The 17,937-nt window shown below is 33.1% G+C and overlaps 1 pseudogene; it reads left to right on the forward strand.

Moving 5' to 3' along the window:
• Positions 1 to 997: 997 nt before the first annotated feature.
• Positions 998 to 17,016, forward strand: LOC105421812 (very-long-chain aldehyde decarbonylase GL1-5-like; annotated as a pseudogene).
• Positions 17,017 to 17,937: the final 921 nt, after the last annotated feature.

Below are 17,937 nucleotides of genomic sequence, written 5' to 3' on the forward strand. Positions count from 1 at the left end.
AACATTTCAATCATGGATTACAAAAAATTCGATCATGGATTACAAAAAATTATATCATGGATTACAAAAAATTCGATCATGGATTACATAAAATTTGATCATGGATTACATAAAATTCGATCATGGATTACAAAAAAAAACAAACAAAAAAAACAAAAAATTCGATCACGGATTACAAAAAAAGAAAAAAACAATTCGATCATGGATTACAAAAAATTCAATCATGGATTACAAAAAACTCTATCATGGGTTACAAAATAAACAAAAAACAAAAAATTCGATCATGGATTACAAAAAAAAAAACAAACATTTCGATCATGGATTACAAAAAAAAAAACAAACATTTCGATTATGGATTACAAAAAAAAAACAAACATTTCGATCATGGATTACAAAAAAAAAACAAACATTTCGATCATGGATTACAAAACATTCGATCATGGATTACAAAAAATTCTATCATGGGTTACAAAAAAAAAAAAAAACAAAAAATTCAATCATGGATTACAAGAAAAAAAAAAAAACATTTCGATCATGGATTACAAAAAATTCGATCATGGATTACAAAAATTCTATCATGGGTTATAAAAAAAAAAAAAAAAAGCAAAAAATTCGATCATGGAGTATAACAAAAAAAAAAAAAAAATCCGTATGGGACTCGCCGATTCCGTACAGTGAATCGATCTGTCTATGGCGATTCCCGAGTCGAACCGGGTGAGTCCGGTTCGACTCGACGTTTTTTTAAACACTGATTTATCCTTGTATTGACATATTTTGCAAAATATATACATGATTATTACGTGTTAGTAACGTGTTTTCCAAATATATACATGATTATCATGTGTAATTAAAGTATTTCAGGCAAATTGTCTATTCATTTATTAGAAGGGAAGACGGACGATTGCGAATTGCTTAGGTCTGAATTGAATGCATACAACTATAAGTGCTCCTGAATCAAAAGAAATTGTGTACCCAGCGAAGGATCAGTGCAAGGAAAATGGCATCCAAGCCTGGTCCTCTCACGCAATGGCCTTGGGAAAAGCTTGGAACCTTCAAGGTATATTCCTCTCTCTCTCTCTCTCTCTCTCTCTCTCTCTCTCTCTCTCTCTCTCTCTCTGTAGTACATACATTCAATGAGGTGCACCATTGTTCTCTCATGAAGTGATACCTACCTCCACCTCTCTCTCTCTCTCTCTCTCTCTCTCTGTAGTACATACATTCAATGAGCTGCACCATTGTTCTCTCATGAAGTGATACCTACCTCCACCTCTCTCTCTCTCTCTCTCTCTCTCTGCAGTACATACATTCAATGAGCTGCACCATTGTTCTCTCGTGAAGTGATACCTACCTCCACCTCTCTCTCTCTCTCTCTCTCTTTCTCTCTCTCTGTAGTACATACATTCAATGAGCTGCACCATTGTTCTCTCATGAAGTGATACCTACCTCCACCTTCATGCTTCATCAGTTGCACAATTCGCGCCACCCTTCCACCCCCTCCACCTTCGTGCTTCATCTGTTGCACAATTCGCGCCACCCCCCTCCCCCACCCTCGGTGTCTCAGACCTTCTAAACTCTCTCTCTCTCTCTATTATACACAATGTCAGTGTTCGTAAAACCGGCCGGTGAGAACAAGAACTGGTCTGTTAGAATCGGAACCGACCGGTTAGATCGCAAACCACTAGGGTTCCGACTTCGGTTACGACCGGTTTTGGGGTACCAGTACTTAGACCATCTCTGAAGAAGATATGAGGTCCAAAACCGGCTGATTTAGGTACGAACCGGGCATATTTATGTCTTGCCGGCCGGTTTTGATATAACTGGACCGGTTTTGTGTTAAACAGCGTTTTTTTTGAAAAAAACGGGCAAAATGAAATAACGGCCGTTTTCTTAAACGGAACCCATTATTTGTAGCAGGACATGTGAATCAAATTTTCTTGCTTTTTAGATTCGATTTCCTTGCACTTTTTTAGCGTTTTTGGTGATCTAGTGTTGTAAACTATTATTGATTGTCTATAAATTAACAAAATTCGAATCAAAGATTAAACAAACAATAGTTCTTGTGGATTGAAGTGGTGGAATTTCTAACCTTTGAAAATTTCTACCATTCGATCAATTTCTTCTTCAATAGGTAGCAACTATTGATTAAATTTGATAGTTTTGAATCATAATCGAATTGGTTACCATATCCGTAGTCAATTTGTTCAACAAACAAGATATAGGGGGTAGATTTTGGCCCGAAAATTTGAACCCTAATTCGATCCGCCATTTTGTTAATTTCATCTTGAATACGTAACGATTATTGAAGAAACTTAAGGGTTTTGAATCATAATCGAATTGGTTACCATATCCATGTTTCAATTGGTTCAATAAACAAGATATAGGGGGTTGATTTTGGCCTGAAAATTTGATCGAAGAGCCTGTGTTCAAGCTGCTCGGAAACCCTAATTCGATCTGCCATTTTGTTAATTTCTTCTTTCATTTCGATAATTTCTTCTTTAATAGGTAAATATTATTGATGAAAGTTGAGGGTTTTGAATCAAATCGAATTGGTTACCATATCCATATTTTAATTTGTTCAAAAAACAAGATATTTGGGGTTGATTTTGGCCACAAAATTTGCTGCTCGAAGAACTTGTGTTTGATCCAAAATACAGATTTTTGATCAACTTAATTGTCTTTCTTATCAAATTAATTTATGGAGTTGATCATCAAGGCTTCATCTATCATATAAAATAGGTATGTTAATTTATAATTGAGAAAAGCTTTTTTTACGAATTTATTTCTTGCTTGATGTCATGAAAATTTCATAGGTCTAAATTTTCTGTGTTTTTTTTAAATTAAAGAGAAAATATCGAATATTATTTTATTAGATTTGGTGCTTTAAAAGATGATGGAGACCTTTACAAAGCTGTTGTATTGATTTGTTCGATTTTCCGAATATTGAAGGTCATGTTTTCTTGAAATGTTGCTCAATTTTAGGGGTTTTTGAGAAACCGATTTTTTAAACATAATTAATTTTACTTAATATTATTAAGTCAATAAAATTATTTTTTCTGATGAATATGGAAAATGTTTTTCTATTTTGCTTACTAAAATTATATTTTTTTGATAAAATTATGTTTTTATGGTAAAAATATTTTTTGATGAATATGATAAAAATTCAAGTCTTTTTTTTTAACTGTTATATTTTTTGGGACTGGCATCCCTTGTTTTATCCGATGTTCAAGTGCGAAATGAAGCTCATCCCGAAAAAGAGTCAGCGTGGCAAGGCAAGGATTGAACTACTTTCTGAATTCCTTCTAGCGCTTAAGGTGCGTAGCGGATTGACTAAGATATGGGGCATTACGGGTATTGGGATACCTTTTGAATATGACTCTTAGTATAGGAAGGAAGAGGTTGGGGTTATCTCTCACTATGTCAATATAGCATTTGGATATTTGAAAAAACTCTATCGTAACCTTTCTCTAAATCTGTAAAGACCATATGAAAGTCTTTTCCGTTTTATTAAAATATTTAATAGAAAAAGTATGCAATAAGATAGTTTCCTTTATATAACAAGTATTAGTTTTGGCAGAGTGCCTAAATATTGGATCAATGGGATGGATTGTTCACCTTATATATTCATGTCGAAGGGTTGGATTGGTAATCTAGATCAGTCCAGAGTTTGTCCAAATCGTCTCAACCAGTGATCCAAAAAAAATTTAAATTGAAAATGAAAGATAAGATTAGAAATGGGGAGTTTATAGGGTGGGTATTTAATGGGAAGTCTATCATAGACCTCTCTTTGCAGAGAGAGAGAGAGAGAGAGAGGGGTCACAAGAGTAAAGAGAGTGTACGGATAACAAATATATTGTTCAAACTTGAGAGAGAGAGAGAGAGAGAGGCGTGCCAAGGAAGTCACAAGGGTAAGGAGAGCATAGGGATAATAAATAGGGTGTGGTTTAGGTAAGGTATCAACCTCAACCAATTTAGAAAATGTGAGGTGCACCTCCAAAGCTCATCAAAACATGTAATTTTAGTGTTAGAAATTTTAACGATGATTTGAAAAAGTACATCATATCTAATTATGAAATTTGGAATTAAAAAATTGGTACAGAGCATTCCCGATCTACAGATACATGAAATCTTAAAAATGGACAGCCTAGATAATGTATTATTCTAAGATGTATCATTTTTGAGACTTTAAAATTTTTTTGGTCACATTGACATTTAAATATCGAGAAGATCAATTAGATGGTTTTTTCAGCATCAGAACAACCGTTTTGTATAAATTTTTTAGGCGTGCTTTTTTTCTACAAGTTTGCAACCTGATATAAACTTTTTCCTAATAAATATATTTCAAAAGTTGAGAGAGAGAGAGTTGTGCTAAAGAGATCACAAGGGTTAAGAGAGTGCAGGGTTAATAAAGATTTTGTTAAACTAAAGGACAAGGATGACAATTGACTTTATCTGGAATAGATTATCTTATTTGAACTCTTGATAATATTATTTTATTAGCCAATATTATATATAATATTGTTTAAAGGACAGGGATGACAATTGACTTCATCTGGCATATATTATCTTATTTGAAGCAATGAACTCTTGATAATATTATTTTATTGGCTAGTATTATATATAATATTGTTTAATTATTTAAACCTTTTTTTAAATAATTTTTATTTTTTAAGTATTATGACTTAAAATATGTGAGTTTCAATAAATTACTTTGAATAAATTAAAAATAAATTTTGAAAAGATAAAGTCATCTGTAAAATTGTCAATAAGTTTATCTCAAATAACTTTATAATGGACAATGCCAAACAACACACAACTCATTATAGAAAATTTTATTTAAATAGTAAATTATTAGCTACAGTGAGTTCATCTATACATGCCCTAAAAAATTCAATGGGAGCTTTATATTTCTACGCCATAGTATAGTATGCTTCCTTTCATGTTTCATTTAAATGCCATATTGTAAGATTTGAATTGCAATGAAGAGTGTGAAAGAAAAACTAATGTGATTTTGTCGGGGGGATATATTTTTTTTATTTTTCTTCTTTTCACCATTTTTCTTTTCTTTTAGCAAAGATCACTTACAAGTAATCTTATTACAATAACTCTTGCTTCAAATAAAATAAAACTAACAAATCCAAGATCTTAAAAACCTTGATGCTATTAAAACAATTTTCTTTAAACAAAGAAAATATCCACAATTCTTATTCTTGGGAATATAAAGACAATATAATTAAATATGACAAGAAATATAAAAAAAGTGCCGGATATTACCTTAATTGGGCTTAGTATGCCCAACATCAAGTCTTCTCCTTCCAATGATGCTCAGGAACTATAATCGGTCTCTTGATTTTCTTACATATGGCAAAACCTTCTCAATGGTATATGAATCTCGATCTAAAACCAGCTACTTAAGACTTCAATGCTTTAGTTTTGCTCAAGTCCATTTGGCTTGATCTTTGGAGAGATGAAAGATAGATCAAAAAGCGAGGAGAGATCTACTAGCAAATGGATCCTCCCCTTTTCTACCCAAAAATTAAACTACCACAAGCTAAGCTTAACTTGGGCGTGCCATCTAGAAACGAAAGATAAGACTTGGGTATACCCCCTTGGCTTGCGAGAGATTACTTGGGAGTGCCTCCTTGGCTTGAGAGAGATTTTAGTTGGAGTGTGCCTCCTTAGAAAAACTTGAGAGAGATCTTGAAGCTTTAGATGCGGTGTGTCACCTATAGAGAGGTCTTTGAGAGAAAGATAAACTCTTAGAAAGAGAAGAGAAAATAGGTGTAGTGATTTTCTTGGGAGAGATCTTGAAGCCTTAGGAGGGACGTACCACCATAGAGAGATCTTTGAGAGAGATATAAACCCTAAGAGAGGGAAGAGAAAATAGGTGTAGCGATTTTATGAGGTGGGAGAGCATCTTTTTATAGATTTTCTATGCTTTGGGGTTTGCCTCAATTCGTAAGGTCAAATATAGACAGTTGATCTAAAGAGACTTGTGAGATGAGAGATTTAGATAAAGTAGGTGTAGCGATTTTATGAGGTGGGAGAGCCTCTTTTTATAGATTTTATATACATTGGGGTTTGCCTCAATTCGTAGGGTCAAATCTTGACCATTGATATAAGAAGACTTGTGGGGTGAGAGATTTGAGCCATCCATCTTTTTTATCTACCATCAAATACATGAGCTAGAGCCTTATCCTTCCTTTCTTAGATCTATTCCTATCAAATCTTTAAACAAAGAAAATATATATCTTATTTTTTATTTTAATATATCCAATCTTTATTTATTTGATCAAGTAAAATCTTGATTTAAAAATTTATTAAATATTTCAAATATTCAACCTTATCATGTAAGTTGGCTATACTCAAAAGATAAGCCAACAAACAAAGATAACTATCACAAACAAGGTACTCCATATGGGTGGGACTTGCCATCCTTTGGAGGCCATACGTGGCCCCACCCAACTATCACCCATTCTTGAAGAACAAGTTACTCCATATGGGTGGGGGGCGCCACCCGTTGGTAGCCATATGTGGGGTTAACTACTACTCAATCTTGGATAACAAGTTACTCCATATGGGTGGGGCGTGCCACCCTATGGTGGTCATACGTAGCCCTACCCAACTTTCACCCAATCTAGAAGAACAAGTTACTCCATATGGGTGGGGCATACCACCCTTTGGTTGCCCCCCACCCAATCCCACAGGTTTAAATTGACCCATATTTATCGAGCGTACCATATAATTTTAAAAAATATTTTATTTTGTATTTAGAATATTTAAATCTTATATTTTATTTAAAACATTGAAAAATTATTTTTTCTCAATTTATAATTCCAAATGAAAAAAATAAAATATCAGAAGATTTACAAAACTAAAATAAACATTCTAAAAATCATATATCATAAAATTATTTAAAACTAATTAATTTTGATGGGAATTAGATTCTTTAGATCTAAGAATTTATCAATATAAGGGAGCACTCCACCTTTAACTGTGGACCACGATCTATCTATCTTTTTTAAACTGATTCAGCAGTTCCCATGCCACAGTCCACTGCAAGGGTTCATGATTGGACCACTAAAGTCAGCCAATAGACTAGAGGATGCAATCTTAGTTTATAGATTTCAAGTTCTTCCCTAGATACAAAAAATTCATGGTCATCTAGACCATAATGCAGCCATGATTTTATGGTGCATAAGGGTAATATCTCGCACATGTACACGCTTCACCTTCATTGGCGATTCTCAAAATGGCTATCTATGTACATGTCGTATGATGATATAACAATGAGGTTTTAGCCCTGTCTTTAAAGGCTATTCCTCACACGCAAAGGCCACACAGTCCCTAGGATCTCATCTGGACATACTCCGATCTCATTAAGGGATAACCTACTAAACTCTTCTCAATAGATCCCTATGCCCGGGTATCTTGGGTTTTTCCAAACTCGACTGCCCTAGCACGTCGACTTTAGTTCGAGTATCGGCAAATCGCATTTGGGCCCACAATAAAACCACACTCCCACTGAGTTTATGCTTCACTATATAAATTGCTCATACAAGCTCTCATAAGGCCTTTAAAAGCCACATAAACCTAACAGTGTGAACCAGCAAAATTCGACACAAAAACATATTCATATATTGAAAAAAACATTTAATTTACCTAAAAATAACTCCAATCTTAGTAAGTAAAATGATGAGCAATTATTAAGGAATAGGTAATAGATATCTAACATAGCGCCATTAAGTTGATAATATTAGTTTATTATTCTAATTTATATATATAGAACCGAGGCTCTAAACAATTAAATTAGAGCCCACCTTGAAACTTTTACTAGAATAAGTTGTTTTGATGCCCAAATATTCTCAAATCGATCATCTTGACATCATGATGCATTGACATGAGAAAAAAATGGATTTCATGGTTTGGAAATAGTGCATCTCGTAATACATTTTTGGACCGTTAATTTTCAATATTTTCAAGTTTTTATAGATTTGCTAGATCTACACTATTTTTTAAGCTTTAAATTTTTTAATCATCGATGAAAATATATTTTATGGCTTCAAAAAGATTTCCAGTATTAAAACTACATTTCTCGACATTATTTGAAGGTACACTTTATTTTGATTGTTTAGAGCTTCTTTGTGGGTGATGTCACATCCCATATTGATGATGTCATACTTTCCTATTGATAAAAAATACCCTTATTAAAAAAATACTCCATATATAAAATAAAGATATACAAGTGTCCAAAATTGTTGAGTACAATGATAAATTACTCCATAGTGTGAGTACCCTAACATTACTCTTTTATATATATATTAAAAATTATTGTCAACAATGTTACTAATAAAAATTGAACATCTTTATGTCTTTTGTTTTCAATATATTTACCAGTTACAAAACATGTATTCCACAATAAGTATTCCATAATAAATAATACATTAATTTAATATATTAAAGTGTCCGCAATTATCCAAAACCAATCAGGTACAATTATGATCTAATTTTACTATGTCAACTCATAAAAAAACAGGTCTAAAATGGCTTTTAAAAGTAATGTTTTTACACTCGAGTCCACACAGACACATACTCACCCGCTGGAGGAATAGAGTACCCATATAACTCAGCGTATATAAAAAAAGGATGCGGTTTGCATACGGACGCCTCCGTAGTTGTGGAGGTACGGTGCCCTTCAAATTTTATCACGATATATAATTTTGATGTAAAATGTTGTTAGGATTATTTCGAAATCTATTTTTATATTTAGTTATAAAATTTTAAATTTTAAAAATGGTTAAAATCAAGTAGATCTAAAAACATATGAAATTTTAAAAAATGGACAGTGTAAAAATATGTTGCAAAATGCACCATTTTTGAGACTTAAAATATTTTTATTTTTTATAGTCATACATCTCGATGTCGAGATGATCAATCAAAGGGTTTTCAACATTAAAACTACATTTTCCAATGAATTTTTTTGGGGCATCCATAGTTCTACATTATAAAGTAGCATCCTTATATAAATTTTTTCCATAAAAAAAATAGAAAGAATTTTCACAAAATATACAAAAAATGAATCGATGTGTGAAATTTTTATATGAAGTTTGGATTTTTTTGGTAAAGATCAGTGAGTTTTTCTTACCATATATCCTACTTTTAAATATTTTTTCCTTCTTTAGATTTTCTTAAAATTGTTCGCAACTATAAATCAAAATTTTAAACCATATTTTATACATATTTTTAAGCTTAGTATGGTTTTTTAGGTTCTATTTTGGTTTTGTCAAACCATTATTATTTGTATTTTATTTTAAATTTTTAAAAGTTTTCAAGAACTTTTTGGCCCTAAAAAAACTACCTAGGTAAGTCCACTCCGACTTGCCCAAGTAACTCGCATTGGACAGGCCTGTGTAGCTGCCTCTATGTGACTCTGCAAAACATTATTCAAGGACATATATTATTACAGTTCCGAGAAAGCTGATATGCCTGTTTTCGTGTTTTTTTTCTTTTTTGCAGAGTACGTGGTTCTGGCTCCGTGGGCACTGCAAAGCTTCTGTAACTTTTTCTTTGGAGAAGTGAAGAACAGGGACTTGTTCAATTTCCTCATACTTCCACTCGTGTTATCCAGACTGATTCATGGCCAGCTATGGATCTCTCTCGCCCGCTTCCAAACTGCGAGGAGCAAGCATTTAATACTCGGCAAGGGCCTCGAGTTTCAGCAGGTTGACAGAGAAAGAAACTGGTATGCAAACATTTCATACTCAATATCATGGTCTTAGTTATGCACGAGCCATGTCCTTTTACTTTTTTTCTCACTTCTTAGAGGGAGAAGCTATTTGAAATTTTTTAAAGAGAGAAACTGTCTTTAAATTTTAAAGAGAGAAACTAAATCAAGTTTTAAGTTTTATAGAGAGAAAATATCTTGAAATTTTAATGTAAAACTATATCAAATTTTAAAGAGAGAAACTATCTCAAATTTTAAGTTTTAGAGAGTGAAAAAAATTTAGTGGGAGAAACCGCATCAAATTTTAGAGAGAGAAATTACTTTGAAAATTTTTATCTCAATTTATACTATCTCAAATTTAAGGGCAAGCTTTCTATGCTTTTCCTACAACATAAAACGTATATACTTCCCCTTATCCAACCGTCCATTCTGAATCGAGGGTTAAGATTGCCCCAATCATAATGTCATATCTCTACATTATTTTATTTTTAATTTTTTATATAAACTATTTTGACACCAAAATTTGTATGTCCAATTCTCTATTAAACTTGCACTAGAGAAAAATATATAAAAAAAACTTTTACAATAAAATAAAATGATCAAAATACCCTTAAAAATTTTTACGGGTATTTTGGTCATTTTATTTTATCAAAAAATTATTTTTAATATTTTTTATAGGTGTGCCCCAATGAGAGTATGGAACATACCAAATTGCATATTCATAATATTTGTATAAAAATATTAAAAATAAAATATTTTGAGAAGTCAGATCTAAGATCAAACAGTGAGTGTCTCTTTTGATCAAAATTGGATCGCTGGATGGTAGAGAAAACATAGATATTTTATGCTATAAGAGAAATAAAGAAACCTTTCCCAAAGTATAAAACGATTATTAACGTCCCCAATATCAATTTTATATTAAAGACCATTTTTGGGTTTTGGGGTCCATCAAACTCTCCCTCATGGTGTTTTGTGTGCAGGACCAAATATGAGATGTGGTCTCACAGGAATACCAAATAAACCATTTCCATTTGCAACTCTATATCTGTTGAGAACGACTAATTTATTCGATTTTGCAGGGACGACCATGTTATATTGAATGGCTTATTGTTCTATTTGGCGAACTTATATCTTCCGTACGCCTCCAACTTGCGCCTATGGAACACCAAAGGACTGCTCATAACCATTATTTGCCACATTTAGAGTTCTTATATTATTGGGCACATAGGGCACTGCACCACCACTTCCTTAATTCTCGTTATCACTCCCATCACCATTCCTCGGTTGTGACGGAGCCTATTACATGTAATCTATCTCTCTCTCTCTCTCTCTATATATATATATAGCCTTATTCGATTGATTGTTATTGAATAAAACATGTGACCCTTTATAATAATAATAGTAAATAAATAAATAAATAAAACTATACAATGAGACCATTTATCTTTGGAATAGGATGTCACAATTATTTACAACTATCTAATGTGAAATTTGATAGCTTGGGTATGTCACAAAGTTTAAAAAAAATTCTTTTAACCTTCGAGCTTGGTCAATAAAATAAATACAGCTACCCAATTTTATATCTAATGGTCAAGATTTATTGTGATCACTTTGTATCAAAGGTAAATGATCACATAATATACTTTCTCAATTTTTTATATGATAGGATTATAGGCTGGCCTTTTTTCCTAGTGAATGTGAAAAATAGAACGATCAATAATATTAAATGGAAAAATAGAAAAAGTTGAAGAGTTGAGGGGGCCGATTCATCCGTGAGTGGAGGGTGCAAAAAGAATCGTAATAAGGGAGCAAAAAGAGGAGAGAGAAAGAAGAAAGAGAAGAGATTAAAGTTAAAAGGGCAGTTTGGAAAAAGTGGAGATTATCAAACGATTCTCTTTCAAATTCAAACATTTCAATAATCAAAATTCCCCATCGCTGCTGCCCACGTTTTCCCTGTCTCTTTATATTCCCCTTGCTTGCCGTTTGGATGGCCCATCTATACTTAATAAAGCGGCCCCATAAATGTTCCCCTCCCAACTTTCTCTCACGAAAAAGCATACAGGTAAAATTTAATAAGGTTTCATCCTACCACGGATATGCTATGTTCGTGGAGCTGTAGCGGTTCACCGTATTATTTTGCATGAAAAAGTAGCGCCACGGACATATTATATCTATTGCGATACTGCAACAGACATAATAGGTTCGTTGCAATCTTTTAATCCATGCCATCCAAAAAAATCGAACGGCGCCTAGCCTATGGGTGAAAACACTGTTTATTTTTGCCCATAGGCGTTGCGTGCGTGTGTATATATATATATATATACACACACACACAATTATAGGAGTGGATTCTGTCAGCCTAGGGGTTGACTACCACAATGTCAGTCAATAACCCAGATTCAATCTAGGCTGATCTGATAGGTAAAATCTCAATTCGTATTTGAATTTTCCTTTTTTCTTTTACAAATTCAAGTCATTTGAAATTTTAGGCGTTCATTATTCTCATCAATGCACACATAATATAAATATAAAACAAATAATTCGTAAAATATAAATTGACTTCGAGGGTATTTTGATCAATTTATATTTTATGAATTATTTTTTTAATATTTTTATTATCTATATTTGAATAATAGACGTTCCAAATTTCAAGTGATTTGGATTTGTAGAAATAATGAAAATTCAAACACGAAATGAGATCGTGACTGTCAGATCGGCTCAGATTCAATCTGGACCATTAGCATACATTGTAGCTATCATATATATATATATATATATATATATATATATATATATATATATATATATATATATATATATATATATATATATATATCGTGCGGTTTGTATAGAGCCTAGGCTCTAAACTATCAAATTAGAGCCTTTAAATAGTGTCGAGAAATATGGTTTCAATATTGGAAATCTTTGTGTTGGCCTTAAAATATATTTTTATATTTATTTATAAAGTTTAAAGCTTCAAAAATAATGTAGATCGGCATATCTATGAAAATCTTAAAAATTGACGGTCCAAAAATGTGTTACAAAATACACTAGTTTCAAAAATTGCAATCCATTTTTTTCTCATGTCCATGCATCTTGATGTCGAGATGATCAATTTAAAGATACTTGAGCATCAAAACAACCTCTTCTAATGAAATTTTTGAAGTAAGCTCAAATTTGATTGTTTAGAGCCTCGGCTCTATATAAACTTTTTTCATATATATATATATATAAAAAAAATCATTCACTCTTTTGAGACCCCAAATTTTGGGACGCAACTCTTGCGACCTTGAGACAAAAACAAGAATAAAGACTGTATGTGCCTAACAAATGTTAGCCCTAGGACTGAAAACAGACCATCCAACTTTTGGGATGGTATAATATTTGAGAACTCAAAATCTATTTTTTTTAAAAAAATAATGATCTGGTTATTATCAAGTGGATCCCAAAAAATTTTATCGAAAGAACGCTCTTAAATAGCTCTTTTCCCAAGAGTGTCATCGTACAGTGCAAGGTTATGGAACTCGCTTCATTCAATGTACTCAGCCTAAGGCCGTGGCAGGTTACTCTGGTCGGTCTGATGGATTCGTCAGAGTCCTGTACAATGCAAAAATGATCAAAAAAAATTTAAAATATTAAAAATTTGAAAAAAAAAGTAAATTTAATTAAGTGAAAGTAAAATAAAACCAAAATCAATTTTAAAAAGTCCAAATAAGTTTAAAAAAGTATAGAAAATGTTATCGAAACTAAGAGCATCTTAAAAAGGCTAAAACAAAAGAAAATACATAAATAGCGAATATGGAAAAAAAAAAAAACACCAATTTCTGCATATAGGCCTGTAGAACGCAAATTGTTGATATTTTGGTTCGTTTCTTTGGGCAGCGGCATGTAGAATGCAAATTCTTGTCTTGATAGTTTGGTTGGTTTGTTTGGGCAGCGGTGGTGCATCCCTTCGGAGAGATGATCTTATACTACTTTCTATTTGCCATACCATTCTTAATAATGGTTTACACTAGGACCGCCTCCGCCTATCTTACGTATACCGATTTCATGAATAATATGGGTCATTGCAACTACGAGTTCATCCCAAAGTGCCTCTTTCAGTGTTTTCCCTTCCTCAACTACATCATGTATACTCCATCGTAAGTTCTATACCTCTTCAAACAAATTTATGCATTCGAGGTAATAGTGTTCAAATGTTCAATTAAATGTTGCGTAGGTCATTTTCTTAAAAAGATAAGCGGCAGCAAAGGGCTAGGTGGCCCGACCCTTATTTATTTACATTTTTTTTTAGATTTACTCCTGGCTTAAGAGGGCCATGGCCTCTTTGGCCCAGGCCGGGCCATGGCCTCTTTGGCCCAGGCCGGGCCATGGTCTGGCCCTTAGGGGAATAGGGCTGGCATGGCCCAGGCCCGATCTATTATCAACCCTAAAAAGGAGTTAATCACCTTGTCCTTTTCTTATGAGTCATTAATACTTTCGAGGAAAAAATTTAGATTGCTAATAGTTTTACTTTCTAAATTATATTTGGCTCAAAGGGAATTTTTTTTTTTTTGGGGGTCATTCTATTGGTAATGAAGAGATGTAATCCTCACCTTGCAGTCCACTTTTTGTTATTGTTCTTGTGAAATGATGAAGTGTTGTTCTCCCAAAAAAACATTGCAACATTTAATGCTCCAAATTTCTTTGAAAAAGGATAAAAAATTTCCACTTCATGTTGATGCTTAGCAAATCCTTGAGAAAGTATACAGTAGGATTGTTTATTCTTGTTAGAAGGAGATCACTATCACTCATACTCATTAGATCTGAAGGCTGAGGGTATGCAATTGATAGACTTAAAAGTTCAGGAAAAAAATTTTCATGAGCTCCGTGGTACACATCCAGCCGAATTTCACTTTCAACAGCTGTAGATGATTGTGACCTTGTCGAAAAATAGAACAACCCTATAATATACAATCCCTAGAAACAATATGAGTAGTATGCTTAAGAAATATTTGATTGATTGGAATGATATGCTTTCTGCTTAATCTTAATTGCATCCCTTTACTTAAACATAGTAATGTCTCCATTAGGTTGTTTTTTTACATTAGATCTAAGCCTTCCTTTAGTTACAAGAAGGGCTCTCTTTATTCTCATATAACAGGTACCATTCACTTCACCACTCAAGAGTCCATGCCAACTTTTGTCTCTTCATGCCAATATATGATTACATGTACAATACAGTTGAAAAGTCTACAAAAGATGTATATGAGAATGCTATAGAGGGCAGAGAGCAGGCCATTGATGTTGTCCATCTCACTCATCCAACTACACTTCACTCTATCTACCAAATGCGCCTAGGTTTTGCCAGTTTGGCTGCTCAACCCCAAGTTCGCAAATGGTATCTATGGTTACTTTGGCCAATCACCGTTGGATTAATGTCGCTAATGTGGATTTTCGATCATACGTTCACCGTGGAGAAGAACAGATTGGAGAAACTCAACATTCAAACATGGGCAATTCCCAGGTTTTCCTTCCAGGTGAGGCATTTTGTTTATGAGTTCTTTTATGCTAAGAATATAATGATAAAAGTTATGTTTCAAGTAACTAATTGAAATTCTTTGTTGTCTAGAAAATCTATTGTAATATGATGGGCCAAAAATCTATTTATGCTCACGAATATGTAACTTGAAGTTCAAAAACGTTGTGCAGCTATTTTGATGCATTAACACTTGAAAATGAACCATCCAGTTAATATGTTACAAGATGCATTATTCTTATAGCATAAAATCATCTTCTTCTTTTTTCATATCCATGGTTGTCGAGTGCCAAATGATCGATTTGAGGGCTTTCAATCATCATAACAACCATTTTAGGCGTGATTTGAAGTGCGGCTTCACAACTTTTTATAAGGCCTAGGGCTTATGTAATCCTATACCTATTTAATAGTAGACAATTGCAAGTCAACGTAAACCGAACTATTGATTGAGATAGTTTTTCCATCATAATCCATTTGAATATTTATTCCTTACAAGGAAGTATATTAGCACTATCTTTTTGTTCTGTAGTCCCATAACTGGTTGCCCCTTAATCATCGTTAAGGGGATTTTTCTACTTAAAAGTTTATAGTTATCATTACTCGTCCCTAGAAGTACTTTAAAGAATAAATGATATAAGTTGTAAAAAAATTGCCCAAATCAAGAACCCCGACGAGTCTAGACCATTTATTTGAGGGATGCTTGATCTAAGGACTCATGTGCAAAAGCATTTTTTGTTTGCTGGAATTGCTCACAAGGTGAATCAAAGATGATCGGAAAGTATTAAAATAAAAAATTTGTACATTTCCCCACCTAATTACATTTTCCCAGACCCTACTTCGTTTTTATCTTTTTAGGTTAGTTTTTGTTCAAAATTGGAAGAAGTGTTCAAAACCTCAACACCATGACCAATCTAAGCCTAATTCCCTGAACATATAATTTCTTCCCCTTTTTTTTAATAGCAATATCCAAAAAGATGAATTATGGGAAAAATTAAGAAAAATATGAAAGCAAGGAATGAAATAAACATGACTTGGAATTTGCAAAAGAACGGAGATTCTTTTGAAATGTCACTGAAACGTTAATGAAACATTTAAAAATAAATGAAAAAAGTTGTAGGGTATAGAGGAACCCTTTGTCCTAGAACTAGGAACCTCAAATACCAAGATCCCACTAAAGAACATTTCCATTGTAAGATACGTGTTAATTACAACCACAAAATAGGTGCACAAACTAAAGCACAACAAGATAATAATAAAAATAAATAAATAAATAAAATTAAAGACAATATTCATTCACCAAAAGGGGGTACATCTGCAAGTCGAAATCCACTTACTCAATAAAATGTTACAATCATGGGCTCCAAGGGATCTCCCTTTTACTAATCATCGGCAAGAGCCCTCGCTTACCGTCAATCAGTCTCCTCTTTCAAATTGTTATTCTGCTTCATGAAAAATAACCTTGAGAGCGACCGAGAGGAGTGAATAAATCCCGAGGCCCTTTGAACGATCATCTCTCTCACTCTCTCACTTATGTCATTGATTGAAACAGGATGAAAGTCTCAATGCAAATGGGGAACTCTATGTTGAGAAGCTCAAAGGTCTAAAAATGAAGCTAGTAGATGGATGCACGCTTGCTGCTGCATGCGTACTAAACTCGATTCCTCCAGACACAGATGAAGTCTTAATCCAAGGTCACCTTTCAAAAACGGGCTACATAGTTGCCATGGCCTTGGGCAAGAGAGGCATAAAGGTTTTAGTTTTCTCACTCAATCTTTAATCTTGTGTATATTAAATTCATAGGTTCTAGTTTTTCTCTCTCATCTAATTAAATCTTGTAAGTCAATTTTTTCTCTTCCTTAGAGTCTTATGCATTGGTTGTTTTTCTTTTCTTTTATTTTAAGTATGTTGGTTGAATTTTTCTCTATCATAAAATTTTTTAGTTCCAATCTAAGGAAAATGCAGTCTTACTTTCCTTTTTTTTTTCCCTCATAACTTACAAACTTATCAGAATTTGCTTCTAATGATGGCAAATAGGTCATTACTGAGTGCCCAGATCAGCTCGAAAATATGAGAATGCGAATTTCCCTAGAACATCAAGCTAACCTTATTCATGCTCCCGGAATTTATTGCAAGGTAACAACCAAAACATTGCTTGCTAATCTTTGACATGTACATCTCCCTCTACTATTATTGTTGTTGTTATTGTTGTCGTCATTATTATTATTAATTTTTTATAATTTTATTATTACTAATTAAAAATCTACCCCATATAACCTTCCCCCCTTCTTTTCTCGTTCTCTTCAAATAAGGTTAAATCTCCATGTCCTAAGCGAGTTTAGGACCTTTGTGCTAAGACTCAATTGCATTTTTCTTGAACTGAAATTTTAAGATATCTTTTCTAGTGATTGAATTCTTGCTTTATCATGCTCCTTCATTCGGGAGACAAGATATCTTAGTACATGATTTTGGTTCCATAAAAAATCAAGAAAAGAGTTCCCTATTTTATTTAGTTATTCCCTTGTCTTGGGTGGTCAAAGAAGTTGCTGTTGGTTAAACCCAAATTCGTCAAATTTGGACAAATTCAAATGATAGGAACTAAATGGAAATTCTATTGCTTCCTTCATCCCACTTATCTGTGAATACTTGCCCGGAAAATGTGGCGAAATCGAATCAAAACACAAATGACACAAGCACAAGT

Source organism: Amborella trichopoda, chromosome 9 (genome assembly GCF_054954075.1).
Source record: "Amborella trichopoda isolate Santa Cruz 75 chromosome 9, AtrichopodaSantaCruz75HAP2 v2.0, whole genome shotgun sequence".
Taxonomy (NCBI): domain Eukaryota; kingdom Viridiplantae; phylum Streptophyta; class Magnoliopsida; order Amborellales; family Amborellaceae; genus Amborella; species Amborella trichopoda.